The sequence below is a fragment of the Crinia signifera genome, chromosome 19, assembly GCF_055691185.1.
Source record: "Crinia signifera chromosome 19, ASM5569118v1, whole genome shotgun sequence".
In the NCBI taxonomy this organism is placed as follows: domain Eukaryota; kingdom Metazoa; phylum Chordata; class Amphibia; order Anura; family Myobatrachidae; genus Crinia; species Crinia signifera.
In genome coordinates, this window is record NC_139226.1 from 73,173,296 (window position 1) to 73,186,978 (window position 13,683).

Sequence of the window (13,683 nt, forward strand, 5' to 3'; positions counted from 1 at the left end):
CTTACTGAAAAACATTATGTGTTGGTAATGTAAAAAGACCTACAGGACATGATATTAGCAGGGGGTCTTAAATTAAACTACTAAAGAGGCTCAACACTGTTTAGCTGCCAAAAGCAGTTGGAATTGGGCCTAATCAGTGTGGTAAGTCTTTAGGTGATGGCTATTGTGTCTGTTTGACTTCTTCCAAATGTCTGTACTGGCAATAAAAAGAAAAAGTTTCCAATTTAAATAGCTAGAGAATAAAAACAATTTGCCAGTAATGTGAAAAAAACCTACAGCACCTGGTGTTCCCATGTGGTCTCCCACCCAAGTACTAACCAGGCCCAACACTGCTTAGCTTCCAAGATCAGACGAGATTGGGCCTATCCAATGTGGTATGGCTGTAGGTTAGATACAGGCACTTTTTTGCTCTCTTCTACTTCTATCACCATGTAAGCTAATAAAAAAGTTTCCTAACTGTATTGGCTTACTGAAAAAAATTCTGTGTTGGTAATGTAAAAAGACCTACAGGACATGATATTAGCAGGGGGTCTTAAATTAAACTACTAAAGAGGCTCAACACTGTTTAGCTGCCAAAAGCAGTTGGAATTGGTCCTAAACAGTGTGGTAAGTCTTTAGGTGATGGCTATTGTGTCTGTTTGACTTCTTCCAAATGTCTGTACTGGCAATAAAAAGTAAACGTTTCCAATTTAAATAGCTAGAGAATAAAAACAATTTGCCAGTAATGTGAAAAAACCTACAGCACCTGGTGTTCCCATGTGGTCTCCCACCCAAGTACTAACCAGGCCCAACACTGCTTAGCTTCCAAGATCAGACGAGATTGGGCCTATCCAATGTGGTATGGCTGTAGGTGAGATACAGGCACTTTTTTGCCCTCTTCTACTTCTATCACCAGGTAAGCTAATAAAAAAGTTTCCTAACTGTATTGGCTTACTAAAAAAATTCTTTTGTTGGTAATGTAAAAAGACCTACAGGACATGTTATTAGCAGGGGGTCTTAAATTAAACTACTAAAGAGGCTCAACACTGTTTAGCTGCCAAATGCAGTTGGAATTGGGCCTAAACAGTATGGTAAGTCTTTAGGTGATGGCTATTGTGTCTGTTTGACCTCTTCCAAATGTCAGTGCTGGCAATAAAAAGAATTTTTTTCCAATTTAAATAGCTAGAGAATAAAAACAATTTGCCAGTAATGTGAAAAAACCTACAGCACCTGGTGTTCCCATGTGGTCTCCCACCCGAGTACTAACCAGGCCCAACACTGCTTAGCTTCCAAGATCAGACGAGATTGGGCCTATCCAATGTGGTATGGCTGTAGGTTAGATACAGGCACTTTTTTGCTCTCTTCTACTTCTATCACCATGTAAGCTAATAAAAAAGTTTCCTAACTGTATTGGCTTACTGAAAAAAATTCTGTGTTGGTAATGTAAAAAGACCTACAGGACATGATATTAGCAGGGGGTCTTAAATTAAACTACTAAAGAGGCTCAACACTGTTTAGCTGCAAAAAGCAGTTGGAATTGGTCCTAAACAGTGTGGTAAGTCTTTAGGTGATGGCTATTGTGTCTGTTTGACTTCTTCCAAATGTCTGTACTGGCAATAAAAAGTAAACGTTTCCAATTTAAATAGCTAGAGAATAAAAACAATTTGCCAGTAATGTGAAAAAACCTACAGCACCTGGTGTTCCCATGTGGTCTCCCACCCAAGTACTAACCAGTCCCAACACTGCTTAGCTTCCAAGATCAGACGAGATTGGGCCTATCCAATGTGGTATGGCTGTAGGTGAGATACAGGCACTTTTTTGCCCTCTTCTACTTCTATCACCAGGTAAGCTAATAAAAAAGTTTCCTAACTGTATTGGCTTACTGAAAAAAATCATGTGTTGGTAATGTAAAAAGACCTACAGGACATGTTATTAGCAGGGGGTCTTAAATTAAACTACTAAAGAGGCTCAACACTGTTTAGCTGCCAAATGCAGTTGGAATTGGGCCTAAACAGTATGGTAAGTCTTTAGGTGATGGCTATTGTGTCTGTTTGACCTCTTCCAAATGTCAGTGCTGGCAATAAAAATAATTTTTTTCCAATTTAAATAGCTAGAGAATAAAAACAATTTGCCAGTAATGTGAAAAAACCTACAGCACCTGGTGTTCCCATGTGGTCTCCCACCCGAGTACTAACCAGGCCCAACACTGCTTAGCTTCCAAGATCAGACGAGATTGGGACTATCCAATGTGGTATGGCTGTAGTAAGATACAGGCACTTTTTTCCCTCTTCTACTTCTATCACCAGGTAAGCTAATAAAAAAGTTTCCTAACTGTATTGGCTTACTGAAAAAAATCATGTGTTGGTAATGTAAAAAGACCTACAGGACATGATATTAGCAGGGGGTCTTAAATTAAACTACTAAAGAGGCTCAACATTGTTTAGCTGCCAAAAGCAGTTGGAATTGGGCCTAAACAGTGTGGTAAGTCATTAGGTGATGGCTATTGTGTCTGTTTGACCTCTTCCAAATGTCTGTACTGGCAATAAAAAGAAAAAGTTTCCAATTTAAATAGCTAGAGAATAAAAACAATTTGCCAGTAATGTGAAAAAACCTACAGCACCTGGTGTTCCCATGTGGTCTCCCACCCAAGTACTAACCAGGCCCAACACTGCTTAGCTTCCAAGATCAGACGAGATTGGGCCTATCCAATGTGGTATGGCTGTAGGCTAGACACAGGCACTTTTTTGCTCTCTTCTACTTCTATCACCATGTAAGCTAATAAAAAAATTTCCTAACTATTTTGGCTTACTGCAAAAAATCATGTGTTGGTAATGTAAAAAGACCTACAAGACATGATATTAGCAGGGGGTCTTAAATTAAACTACTAAAGAGGCTCAACACTGTTTAGCTGCCAAAAGCAGTTGGAATTGGGCCTAAACAGTGTGGTAAGTCTTTAGGTGATGGCTATTGTGTCTGTTTGACCTCTTCCAAATGTCAGTGCTGGCAATAAAAAGAAAAATTTTCCAATTTAAATAGCTAGAGAATAAAAACAATTTGCCAGTAATGTGAAAAAACCTACAGCACCTGGTGTTCCCATGTGGTCTCCCATCCTAGTACTAACCAGGCCCAACACTTCTCTGCTTCCAAGATCAGGGCCTATCCAATGTGGTATGGCTGTAAGTGAGATACAAGCACTTTTTTGCCCTCTTCTACTTCTATCACCAGGTAAGCTAATAAAAAAAGTTTCCTAACTGTATTGGCTTACTGAAAAAAAATCATGTGTTGGTAATGTAAAAAGACCTACAGGACATGATATTAGCAGGGGGTCTTAAATTAAACTACTAAAGAGGCTCAACACTGTTTAGCTGCCAAAAGCAGTTGGAATTGGGCCTAAACAGTGTGGTAAGTCTTTAGGTGATGGCTATTGTGTCTGTTTGACCTCTTCCAAATGTCTGTACTGGCAATAAAAAGAAAAAATTTCCAATTTAAATAGCTAGAGAATAAAAACAATTTGCCAGTAATGTGAAAAAACCTACAGCACCTGGTGTTCCCATGTAGTCTCCCACCCAAGTACTAACCAGGCCCAACACTGCTTAGCTTCCAAGATCAGACGAGATTGGGCCTATCCAATGTGGTATGGCTGTAGGTGAGATACAGGCACTTTTTTGCCCTCTTCTACTTCTATCACCAGGTAAGCTAATACAAAAGTTTCCTAACTGTATTGGCTTACTGAAAAAAATCATGTGTTGGTAATGTAAAAAGACCTACAGGACATGATATTAGCAGGGGGTCTTAAATTAAACTACTAAAGAGGCTCAACACTGTTTAGCTGCCAAAAGCAGTTGGAATTGGGCCTAAACAGTGTGGTAAGTCTTTAGGTGATGGCTATTGTGTCTGTTTGACCTCTTCCAAATGTCAGTGCTGGCAATAAAAATATTTTTTTTCCAATTTAAATAGCTAGTGAATAAAAACAATTTGCCAGTAATGTGAAAAAACCTACAGCACCTGGTGTTCCCATGTGGTCTCCCACCCAAGTACTAACCAGGCCCAACACTGCTTAGCTTCCAAGATCAGACGAGATTGGGCCTATCCAATGTGGTATGGCTGCAGGTGAGATACAGGCACTTTTTTGCCCTCTTCTACTTCTATCACCAGGTAAGCTAATACAAAAGTTTCCTAACTGTATTGGCTTACTGAAAAAAAATCATGTGTTGGTAATGTAAAAAGACCAACAGGACATGATATTAGCAGGGGGTCTTAAATTAAACTACTAAAGAGGCTCAACACTGTTTAGCTGCCAAAAGCAGTTGGAATTGGACCTAAACAGTGTGGTAAGTCTTTAGGTGATGGCTATTGTGTCTGTTTGACCTCTTCCAAATGTCTGTGCTGGCAATAAAAAGAAAAAGTTTCCAATTTAAATAGCTAGAGAATAAAAACAATTTGCCAGTAATATGAAAAAACCTACAGCACCTGGTGTTCCCATGTGGTCTCCCATCCTAGTACTAACCAGGCCCAACACTTCTCTGCTTCCAAGATCAGGGCCTATCCAATGTGGTATGGCTGTAAGTGAGATACAAGCACTTTTTTGCCCTCTTCTACTTCTATCACCAGGTAAGCTAATAAAAAAGTTTCCTAACTGTATTGGCTTACTGAAAAAAAATCATGTGTTGGTAATGTAAAAAGACCTACAGGACATGATATTAGCAGGGGGTCTTAAATTAAACTACTAAAGAGGCTCAACACTGTTTAGCTGCCAAAAGCAGATGGAATTGAGCCTAAACAGTTTGGTAAGTCTTTAGGTGATGGCTATTGTGTCTGTTTGACCTCTTCCAAATGTCTGTGCTGGCAATAAAAAGAAAAAGTTTCCAATTTAAATAGCTAGAGAATAAAAACAATTTGCCAGTATTGTGAAAAAACCTACAGCACCTGGTGTTCCCATGTGGTCTCCCACCCAAGCACTAACCAGGCCCAACACTGCTTAGCTTCCAAGATCAGACGAGATTGGGCCTATCCAATGTGGTATGGCTGTAGGTGAGATACAGGCACTTTTTTGCCCTCTTCTACTTCTATCACCAGGTAAGCTAATAAAAAAAGTTTCCTAACTGTATTGGCTTACTGAAAAAAATCATGTGTTGGTAATGTAAAAAGACCTACAGGACATGTTATTAGCAGGGGGTCTTAAATTAAACTACTAAAGAGGCTCAACACTGTTTAGCTGCCAAATGCAGTTGGAATTGGGCCTAAACAGTATGGTAAGTCTTTAGGTGATGGCTATTGTGTCTGTTTGACCTCTTCCAAATGTCAGTGCTGGCAATAAAAATATTTTTTTTCCAATTTAAATAGCTAGAGAATAAAAACAATTTGCCAGTAATGTGAAAAAACCTACAGCACCTGGTGTTCCCATGTGGTCTCCCACCCGAGTACTAACCAGGCCCAACACTGCTTAGCTTCCAAGATCAGACGAGATTGGGACTATCCAATGTGGTATGGCTGTAGTAAGATACAGGCACTTTTTTTCCCTCTTCTACTTCTATCACCAGGTAAGCTAATAAAAAAGTTTCCTAACTGTATTGGCTTACTGAAAAAAATCATGTGTTGGTAATGTAAAAAGACCTACAGGACATGATATTAGCAGGGGGTCTTAAATTAAACTACTAAAGAGGCTCAACATTGTTTAGCTGCCAAAAGCAGTTGGAATTGGGCCTAAACAGTGTGGTAAGTCATTAGGTGATGGCTATTGTGTCTGTTTGACCTCTTCCAAATGTCTGTACTGGCAATAAAAAGAAAAAGTTTCCAATTTAAATAGCTAGAGAATAAAAACAATTTGCCAGTAATGTGAAAAAACCTACAGCACCTGGTGTTCCCATGTGGTCTCCCACCCAAGTACTAACCAGGCCCAACACTGCTTAGCTTCCAAGATCAGACGAGATTGGGCCTATCCAATGTGGTATGGCTGTAGGCTAGACACAGGCACTTTTTTGCTCTCTTCTACTTCTATCACCATGTAAGCTAATAAAAAAATTTCCTAACTATTTTGGCTTACTGCAAAAAATCATGTGTTGGTAATGTAAAAAGACCTACAAGACATGATATTAGCAGGGGGTCTTAAATTAAACTACTAAAGAGGCTCAACACTGTTTAGCTGCCAAAAGCAGTTGGAATTGGGCCTAAACAGTGTGGTAAGTCTTTAGGTGATGGCTATTGTGTCTGTTTGACCTCTTCCAAATGTCAGTGCTGGCAATAAAAAGAAAAATTTTCCAATTTAAATAGCTAGAGAATAAAAACAATTTGCCAGTAATGTGAAAAAACCTACAGCACCTGGTGTTCCCATGTGGTCTCCCATCCTAGTACTAACCAGGCCCAACACTTCTCTGCTTCCAAGATCAGGGCCTATCCAATGTGGTATGGCTGTAAGTGAGATACAAGCACTTTTTTGCCCTCTTCTACTTCTATCACCAGGTAAGCTAATAAAAAAAGTTTCCTAACTGTATTGGCTTACTGAAAAAAAATCATGTGTTGGTAATGTAAAAAGACCTACAGGACATGATATTAGCAGGGGGTCTTAAATTAAACTACTAAAGAGGCTCAACACTGTTTAGCTGCCAAAAGCAGTTGGAATTGGGCCTAAACAGTGTGGTAAGTCTTTAGGTGATGGCTATTGTGTCTGTTTGACCTCTTCCAAATGTCTGTACTGGCAATAAAAAGAAAAAATTTCCAATTTAAATAGCTAGAGAATAAAAACAATTTGCCAGTAATGTGAAAAAACCTACAGCACCTGGTGTTCCCATGTAGTCTCCCACCCAAGTACTAACCAGGCCCAACACTGCTTAGCTTCCAAGATCAGACGAGATTGGGCCTATCCAATGTGGTATGGCTGTAGGTGAGATACAGGCACTTTTTTGCCCTCTTCTACTTCTATCACCAGGTAAGCTAATACAAAAGTTTCCTAACTGTATTGGCTTACTGAAAAAAATCATGTGTTGGTAATGTAAAAAGACCTACAGGACATGATATTAGCAGGGGGTCTTAAATTAAACTACTAAAGAGGCTCAACACTGTTTAGCTGCCAAAAGCAGTTGGAATTGGGCCTAAACAGTGTGGTAAGTCTTTAGGTGATGGCTATTGTGTCTGTTTGACCTCTTCCAAATGTCAGTGCTGGCAATAAAAATATTTTTTTTCCAATTTAAATAGCTAGTGAATAAAAACAATTTGCCAGTAATGTGAAAAAACCTACAGCACCTGGTGTTCCCATGTGGTCTCCCACCCAAGTACTAACCAGGCCCAACACTGCTTAGCTTCCAAGATCAGACGAGATTGGGCCTATCCAATGTGGTATGGCTGCAGGTGAGATACAGGCACTTTTTTGCCCTCTTCTACTTCTATCACCAGGTAAGCTAATACAAAAGTTTCCTAACTGTATTGGCTTACTGAAAAAAAATCATGTGTTGGTAATGTAAAAAGACCAACAGGACATGATATTAGCAGGGGGTCTTAAATTAAACTACTAAAGAGGCTCAACACTGTTTAGCTGCCAAAAGCAGTTGGAATTGGACCTAAACAGTGTGGTAAGTCTTTAGGTGATGGCTATTGTGTCTGTTTGACCTCTTCCAAATGTCTGTGCTGGCAATAAAAAGAAAAAGTTTCCAATTTAAATAGCTAGAGAATAAAAACAATTTGCCAGTAATATGAAAAAACCTACAGCACCTGGTGTTCCCATGTGGTCTCCCATCCTAGTACTAACCAGGCCCAACACTTCTCTGCTTCCAAGATCAGGGCCTATCCAATGTGGTATGGCTGTAAGTGAGATACAAGCACTTTTTTGCCCTCTTCTACTTCTATCACCAGGTAAGCTAATAAAAAAGTTTCCTAACTGTATTGGCTTACTGAAAAAAAATCATGTGTTGGTAATGTAAAAAGACCTACAGGACATGATATTAGCAGGGGGTCTTAAATTAAACTACTAAAGAGGCTCAACACTGTTTAGCTGCCAAAAGCAGATGGAATTGAGCCTAAACAGTTTGGTAAGTCTTTAGGTGATGGCTATTGTGTCTGTTTGACCTCTTCCAAATGTCTGTGCTGGCAATAAAAAGAAAAAGTTTCCAATTTAAATAGCTAGAGAATAAAAACAATTTGCCAGTATTGTGAAAAAACCTACAGCACCTGGTGTTCCCATGTGGTCTCCCACCCAAGCACTAACCAGGCCCAACACTGCTTAGCTTCCAAGATCAGACGAGATTGGGCCTATCCAATGTGGTATGGCTGTAGGTGAGATACAGGCACTTTTTTGCCCTCTTCTACTTCTATCACCAGGTAAGCTAATAAAAAAAGTTTCCTAACTGTATTGGCTTACTGAAAAAAATCATGTGTTGGTAATGTAAAAAGACCTACAGGACATGTTATTAGCAGGGGGTCTTAAATTAAACTACTAAAGAGGCTCAACACTGTTTAGCTGCCAAATGCAGTTGGAATTGGGCCTAAACAGTATGGTAAGTCTTTAGGTGATGGCTATTGTGTCTGTTTGACCTCTTCCAAATGTCAGTGCTGGCAATAAAAAGATTTTTTTTCCAATTTAAATAGCAAGAGAATAAAAACAATTTGCCAGTAATGTGAAAAAACCTACAGCACCTGGTGTTCCCATGTGGTCTCCCACCCAAGTACTAAACAGGCCCAACACTGCTTAGCTTCCAAGATCAGACGAGATTGGGCCTATCCAATGTGGTATGGCTGTAGGTGAGATACAGGCACTTTTTTGCCCTCTTCTACTTCTATCACCAGGTAAGCTAATACAAAAGTTTCCTAACTGTATTGGCTTACTGAAAAAAATTATGTGTTGGTAATGTAAAAAGACCTACCGGACATGATATTAGCAGGGGGTCTTAAATTAAACTACTAAAGAGGCTCAACACTGTTTAGCTGACAAAAGCAGTTGGAATTGGGCCTAAACAGTGTGGTAAGTCTTTAGGTGATGGCTATTGTGTCTGTTTGACCTCTTCCAAATGTCTGTACTGGCAATAAAAAGTAAACGTTTCCAATTTAAATAGCTATAGAATAAAAACAATTTGCCAGTAATGTGAAAAAACCTACAGCACCTGGTGTTCCCATGTGGTCTCCCACCCAAGTACTAACCAGGCCCAACACTGCTTAGCTTCCAAGATCAGACAAGATTGGGCCAATCCAATGTGGTATGGCTGTAGGTGAGATACAGGCACTTTTTTGCCCTCTTTTACTTCTATCACCAGGTAAGCTAATAAAAAAGTTTCCTAACTGTATTTGCTTACTGAAAAAAATGATGTGTTGGTAATGTAAAAAGACCTACAGGACATGATATTAGCAGAGGGTCTTAAATTAAACTACTAAAGAGGCTCAACACTGTTTAGCTGCCAAAAGCAGTTGGAATTGGGCCTAAACAGTGTGGTAAGTCTTCAGGTCATGGCTATTGTGTCTGTTTGACCTCTTCCAAATGTCTGTACTGGCAATAAAAAGTAAACGTTTCCAATTTAAATAGCTAGAGAATAAAAACAATTTGCCAGTAATGAGAAAAAACCTACAGCACATGGTGTTCCCATGTGGTCTCCCACCCAAGTACTAACCAGGCCCAACACTGCTTAGCTTCCAAGATCAGACGAGATTGGGCCTATCCAATGTGGTATGGCTGTAGGTGAGATACAGGCACTTTTTTGCCCTCTTCTACTTCTATCACCAGGTAAGCTAATACAAAAGTTTCCTAACTGTATTGGCTTACTAAAAAAAATCATGTGTTGGTAATGTAAAAAGACCTACAGGACATGATATTAGCAGGGGGTCTTAAATTAAACTACTAAAGAGGCTCAACACTGTTTAGCTGCCAAAAGCAGTTGGAATTGGGCCTAAACAGTGTGGTAAGTCTTTAGGTGATGGCTATTGTGTCTGTTTGACCTCTTCCAAATGTCTGTACTGGCAATAAAAAGAAAAAGTTTCCAATTTAAATAGTTAGAGAATAAAATCAATTTGCCAGTAATGTGAAAAAACCTACAGCACCTGGTGTTCCCATGTGGTCTCCCACCCAAGTACTAACCAGGCCCAACACTGCTTAGCTTCCAAGATCAGACGAGATTGGGCCTATCCAATGTGGTATGGCTGTAGGTGAGATACAGGCACTTTTTTGCCCACTTCTACTTCTATCACCATGTAGGCTAACACAAAAGTTTCCTAACTGTATTGGCTTACTGAAAAAAATCATGTGTTGGTAATGTAAAAAGACCTACAGGACATGATATTAGCAGGGGGTCTTAAATTAAACTACTAAAGAGGCTCAACACTGTTTAGCTGCCAAAAGCAGTTGGAATTGGGCCTAAACAGTGTGGTAAGTCTTTAGGTGATGGCTATTGTGTCTGTTTGACCTCTTCCACATGTCTGTACTGGCAATAAAAAGTAAACGTTTCCAATTTAAATAGCTAGAGAATAAAAACAATTTGCCAGTAATGTGAAAAAACCTACAGCACCTGGTGTTCCCATGTGGTCTCCCACCCAAGTACTAACCAGGCCCAACACTGCTTAGCTTTCAAGATCAGACGAGATTGGGCCTATCCAATGTGGTATGGCTGTAGATGAGATACAGGCGCTTTTTTGCCCTCTTCTACTTCTATCACCAGGTAAGCTAATACAAAAGTTTCCTAACTGTATTGGCTTACTGAAAAAAATCATGTGTTGGTAATGTAAAAAGACCTACAGGACATGATATTAGCAGGGGGTCTTAAATTAAACTACTAAAGAGGCTCAACACTGTTTAGCTGCCAAAAGCAGTTGGAATTGGGCCTAAACAGTGTGGTAAGTCTTTAGGTGATGACTATTGTGTCTGTTTGACCTCTTCCAAATGTCTGTACTGGCAATAAAAATAAAAAGTTTCCAATTTAAATAGCTAGAGAATAAAAACAATTTGCCAGTAATGTGAAAAAACCTACAGCACCTGGTGTTCCCATGTGGTCTCCCACCCAAGTACTAAACAGGCCCAACACTGCTTAGCTTCCATGATCAGACGAGATTGGGCCTATCCAATGTGGTATGGCTGTAGGTGAGATATAGGCACTTTTTTGCCCTCTTCTACTTCTATCACCAGGTAAGCTAATAAAAAAGTTTCCTAACTGTATTGGCTTACTGAAAAAAATTATGTGTTGGTAATGTAAAAAGACCTACAGGACATGATATTAGCAGGGGGTCTTAAATTAAACTACTAAAGAGGCTCAACACTGTTTAGCTGCCAAAAGCAGTTGGAATTGGGCCTAATCAGTGTGGTAAGTCTTTAGGTGATGGCTATTGTGTCTGTTTGACTTCTTCCAAATGTCTGTACTGGCAATAAAAAGTAAACGTTTCCAATTTGAATGGCTAGAGAATAAAAACAATTTGCCAGTAATGTGAAAAAACCTACAGCACCTGGTGTTCCCATGTGATCTCCCACCCAAGTACTAACCAGGCCCAACACTGCTTAGCTTCCAAGATCAGACGAGATTGGGCCGATCCAATGTGGTATGGCTGTAGGTGAGATACAGGCACTTTTTTGCCCTCTTCTACTTCTATCACCAGGTAAGCTAATACAAAAGTTTCCTAACTGTATTGGCTTACTGAAAAAAATCATGTGTTGGTAATGTAAAAAGACCTACAGGACATGATATTAGCAGGGGGTCTTAAATTAAACTACTAAAGAGGCTCAACACTGTTTAGCTGCCAAAAGCAGTTGGAATTGGGCCTAAACAGTGTGGTAAGTCTTTAGGTGATGGCTATTGTGTCTGTTTGACCTCTTCCAAATGTCTGTACTGGCAATAAAAAGAAAAAGTTTCCAATTTAACCTACTAGAGAATAAAAACAATTTGCCAGTAATGTGAAAAAACGTACAGCACCTGGTGTTCCCATGTGGTCTCCCACCCAAGTACTAAACAGGCCCAACACTGCTTAACTTCCAAGATCAGACAAGATTGGGCCTACCAAATGTGGTATGGCTGTAGGTGAGATACAGGCACTTTTTTGCCCTCTTCTACTTCTATCACCAGGTAAGCTAATAAAAAAGTTTCCTAACTGTATTGGCTTACTGAAAAAAATTCTGTGTTGGTAATTTAAAAAGACCTACAGGACATGATATTAGCAGGGGGTCTTAAATTAAACTACTAAAGAGGCTCAACACTGTTTAGCTGCCAAAAGCAGTTGGAATTGGTCCTAAACAGTGTGGTAAGTCTTTAGGTGATGGCTATTGTGTCTGTTTGACCTCTTCCAAATGTCTGTACTGGCAATAAAAAGAAAAAGTTTCCAATTTAAATAGCTAGAGAATAAAAACAATTTGCCAGTAATGTGAAAAAACCTACAGCACCTGGTGTTCCCATGTGGTCTCCCAACCAAGTACTAACCAGGCCCAACACTGCTTAGCTTCCAAGATCAGACGAGATTGGGACTATCCAATGTGGTATGGCTGTAGGTGAGATACAGGCACTTTTTTGCCTTCTTCTACTTCTATCACCAGGTAAGCTAATAAAAAAGTTTCCTAACTGTATTGGCTTACTGAAAAAAATCATGTGTTGGTAATGTAAAAAGACCTACAGGACATGTTATTAGCAGGGGGTCTTAAATTAAACTACTAAAGAGGCTCAACACTGTTTAGCTGCCAAATGCAGTTGGAATTGGGCCTAAACAGTATGGTAAGTCTTTAGGTGATGGCTATTGTGTCTGTTTGACCTCTTCCAAATGTCAGTGCTGGCAATAAAAATATTTTTTTTTCCAATTTAAATAGCTAGAGAATAAAAACAATTTGCCAGTAATGTGAAAAAAACCTACAGCACCTGGTGTTCCCATGTGGTCTCCCACCCAAGTACTAACCAGGCCCAACACTGCTTAGCTTCCAAGATCAGACGAGATTGGGCCTATCCAATGTGGTATGGCTGCAGGTGAGATACAGGCACTTTTTTGCCCTCTTCTACTTCTATCACCAGGTAAGCTAATACAAAAGTTTCCTAACTGTATTGGCTTACTGAAAAAAATCATGTGTTGGTAATGTAAAAAGACCTACAGGACATGATATTAGCAGGGGGTCTTAAATTAAACTACTAAAGAGGCTCAACACTGTTTAGCTGCCAAAAGCAGTTGGAATTGGGCCTAAACAGTGTGGTAAGTCTTTAGGTGATGGCTATTGTGTCTGTTTGACCTCTTCCAAATGTCTGTACTGGCAATAAAAAGAAAAAGTTTCCAATTTAAATAGTTAGAGAATAAAAACAATTTGCCAGTAATGTGAAAAAACCTACAGCACCTGGTGTTCCCATGTGGTCTCCCACCCAAGTACTAACCAGGCCCAACACTGCTTAGCTTCCAAGATCAGACGAGATTGGGCCTATCCAATGTGGTATGGCTGTAGGTGAGATACAGGCACTTTTTTGCCCACTTCTACTTCTATCACCATGTAGGCTAACACAAAAGTTTCCTAACTGTATTGGCTTACTGAAAAAAATCATGTGTTGGTAATGTAAAAAGACCTACAGGACATGATATTAGCAGGGGGTCTTAAATTAAACTACTAAAGAGGCTCAACACTGTTTAGCTGCCAAAAGCAGTTGGAATTGGGCCTAAACAGTGTGGTAAGTCTTTAGGTGATGGCTATTGTGTCTGTTTGACCTCTTCCACATGTCTGTACTGGCAATAAAAAGTAAACGTTTCCAATTTAAATAGCTAGAGAATAAAAACAATTTG

The 13,683-nt window shown here is 39.6% G+C and overlaps 24 non-coding genes and 1 pseudogene across 24 annotated transcripts; all 25 read right to left on the bottom strand.

The window, feature by feature from the left end:
• Positions 1–269: 269 nt before the first annotated feature.
• LOC146043926 (5S ribosomal RNA) lies at positions 270–388 on the bottom strand. Its single transcript, XR_014464795.1, has one exon. It is a non-coding gene; the product is annotated as a 5S ribosomal RNA (ribosomal RNA).
• A 345-nt stretch (positions 389–733) lies between these two features.
• On the bottom strand, positions 734–852 carry LOC146043938 (5S ribosomal RNA). The gene has a single exon (XR_014464797.1). It is a non-coding gene; the product is annotated as a 5S ribosomal RNA (ribosomal RNA).
• A 345-nt stretch (positions 853–1,197) lies between these two features.
• Positions 1,198–1,316, bottom strand: LOC146044645 (5S ribosomal RNA). Its single transcript, XR_014465082.1, has one exon. It is a non-coding gene; the product is annotated as a 5S ribosomal RNA (ribosomal RNA).
• A 345-nt stretch (positions 1,317–1,661) lies between these two features.
• On the bottom strand, positions 1,662–1,780 carry LOC146043500 (5S ribosomal RNA). Its single transcript, XR_014464493.1, has one exon. It is a non-coding gene; the product is annotated as a 5S ribosomal RNA (ribosomal RNA).
• A 345-nt stretch (positions 1,781–2,125) lies between these two features.
• On the bottom strand, positions 2,126–2,244 carry LOC146043531 (5S ribosomal RNA). Its single transcript, XR_014464523.1, has one exon. It is a non-coding gene; the product is annotated as a 5S ribosomal RNA (ribosomal RNA).
• A 343-nt stretch (positions 2,245–2,587) lies between these two features.
• On the bottom strand, positions 2,588–2,706 carry LOC146044695 (5S ribosomal RNA). Its single transcript, XR_014465131.1, has one exon. It is a non-coding gene; the product is annotated as a 5S ribosomal RNA (ribosomal RNA).
• Positions 2,707–3,508: 802 nt separating this feature from the next.
• LOC146044903 (5S ribosomal RNA) lies at positions 3,509–3,627 on the bottom strand. The gene has a single exon (XR_014465339.1). It is a non-coding gene; the product is annotated as a 5S ribosomal RNA (ribosomal RNA).
• A 345-nt stretch (positions 3,628–3,972) lies between these two features.
• LOC146044743 (5S ribosomal RNA) lies at positions 3,973–4,091 on the bottom strand. Its single transcript, XR_014465180.1, has one exon. It is a non-coding gene; the product is annotated as a 5S ribosomal RNA (ribosomal RNA).
• Positions 4,092–4,893: 802 nt separating this feature from the next.
• On the bottom strand, positions 4,894–5,012 carry LOC146043317 (5S ribosomal RNA). The gene has a single exon (XR_014464310.1). It is a non-coding gene; the product is annotated as a 5S ribosomal RNA (ribosomal RNA).
• A 346-nt stretch (positions 5,013–5,358) lies between these two features.
• Positions 5,359–5,477, bottom strand: LOC146043532 (5S ribosomal RNA). The gene has a single exon (XR_014464524.1). It is a non-coding gene; the product is annotated as a 5S ribosomal RNA (ribosomal RNA).
• Positions 5,478–5,821: 344 nt separating this feature from the next.
• Positions 5,822–5,940, bottom strand: LOC146044697 (5S ribosomal RNA). The gene has a single exon (XR_014465134.1). It is a non-coding gene; the product is annotated as a 5S ribosomal RNA (ribosomal RNA).
• Positions 5,941–6,742: 802 nt separating this feature from the next.
• On the bottom strand, positions 6,743–6,861 carry LOC146044905 (5S ribosomal RNA). Its single transcript, XR_014465342.1, has one exon. It is a non-coding gene; the product is annotated as a 5S ribosomal RNA (ribosomal RNA).
• Positions 6,862–7,206: 345 nt separating this feature from the next.
• LOC146044744 (5S ribosomal RNA) lies at positions 7,207–7,325 on the bottom strand. The gene has a single exon (XR_014465181.1). It is a non-coding gene; the product is annotated as a 5S ribosomal RNA (ribosomal RNA).
• Positions 7,326–8,127: 802 nt separating this feature from the next.
• On the bottom strand, positions 8,128–8,246 carry LOC146043318 (5S ribosomal RNA). Its single transcript, XR_014464311.1, has one exon. It is a non-coding gene; the product is annotated as a 5S ribosomal RNA (ribosomal RNA).
• A 346-nt stretch (positions 8,247–8,592) lies between these two features.
• On the bottom strand, positions 8,593–8,711 carry LOC146044799 (5S ribosomal RNA). Its single transcript, XR_014465236.1, has one exon. It is a non-coding gene; the product is annotated as a 5S ribosomal RNA (ribosomal RNA).
• Positions 8,712–9,056: 345 nt separating this feature from the next.
• LOC146043484 (5S ribosomal RNA) lies at positions 9,057–9,175 on the bottom strand. Its single transcript, XR_014464476.1, has one exon. It is a non-coding gene; the product is annotated as a 5S ribosomal RNA (ribosomal RNA).
• A 345-nt stretch (positions 9,176–9,520) lies between these two features.
• LOC146043350 (5S ribosomal RNA) lies at positions 9,521–9,639 on the bottom strand. Its single transcript, XR_014464343.1, has one exon. It is a non-coding gene; the product is annotated as a 5S ribosomal RNA (ribosomal RNA).
• Positions 9,640–9,984: 345 nt separating this feature from the next.
• Positions 9,985–10,103, bottom strand: LOC146043951 (5S ribosomal RNA). The gene has a single exon (XR_014464800.1). It is a non-coding gene; the product is annotated as a 5S ribosomal RNA (ribosomal RNA).
• Positions 10,104–10,448: 345 nt separating this feature from the next.
• Positions 10,449–10,567, bottom strand: LOC146043320 (5S ribosomal RNA). The gene has a single exon (XR_014464314.1). It is a non-coding gene; the product is annotated as a 5S ribosomal RNA (ribosomal RNA).
• A 345-nt stretch (positions 10,568–10,912) lies between these two features.
• On the bottom strand, positions 10,913–11,031 carry LOC146043739 (5S ribosomal RNA). Its single transcript, XR_014464731.1, has one exon. It is a non-coding gene; the product is annotated as a 5S ribosomal RNA (ribosomal RNA).
• Positions 11,032–11,376: 345 nt separating this feature from the next.
• On the bottom strand, positions 11,377–11,495 carry LOC146043362 (5S ribosomal RNA). The gene has a single exon (XR_014464354.1). It is a non-coding gene; the product is annotated as a 5S ribosomal RNA (ribosomal RNA).
• A 345-nt stretch (positions 11,496–11,840) lies between these two features.
• On the bottom strand, positions 11,841–11,959 carry LOC146044160 (5S ribosomal RNA; annotated as a pseudogene).
• A 345-nt stretch (positions 11,960–12,304) lies between these two features.
• On the bottom strand, positions 12,305–12,423 carry LOC146044656 (5S ribosomal RNA). The gene has a single exon (XR_014465093.1). It is a non-coding gene; the product is annotated as a 5S ribosomal RNA (ribosomal RNA).
• A 347-nt stretch (positions 12,424–12,770) lies between these two features.
• Positions 12,771–12,889, bottom strand: LOC146044747 (5S ribosomal RNA). Its single transcript, XR_014465183.1, has one exon. It is a non-coding gene; the product is annotated as a 5S ribosomal RNA (ribosomal RNA).
• Positions 12,890–13,234: 345 nt separating this feature from the next.
• On the bottom strand, positions 13,235–13,353 carry LOC146043963 (5S ribosomal RNA). Its single transcript, XR_014464802.1, has one exon. It is a non-coding gene; the product is annotated as a 5S ribosomal RNA (ribosomal RNA).
• Positions 13,354–13,683: the final 330 nt, after the last annotated feature.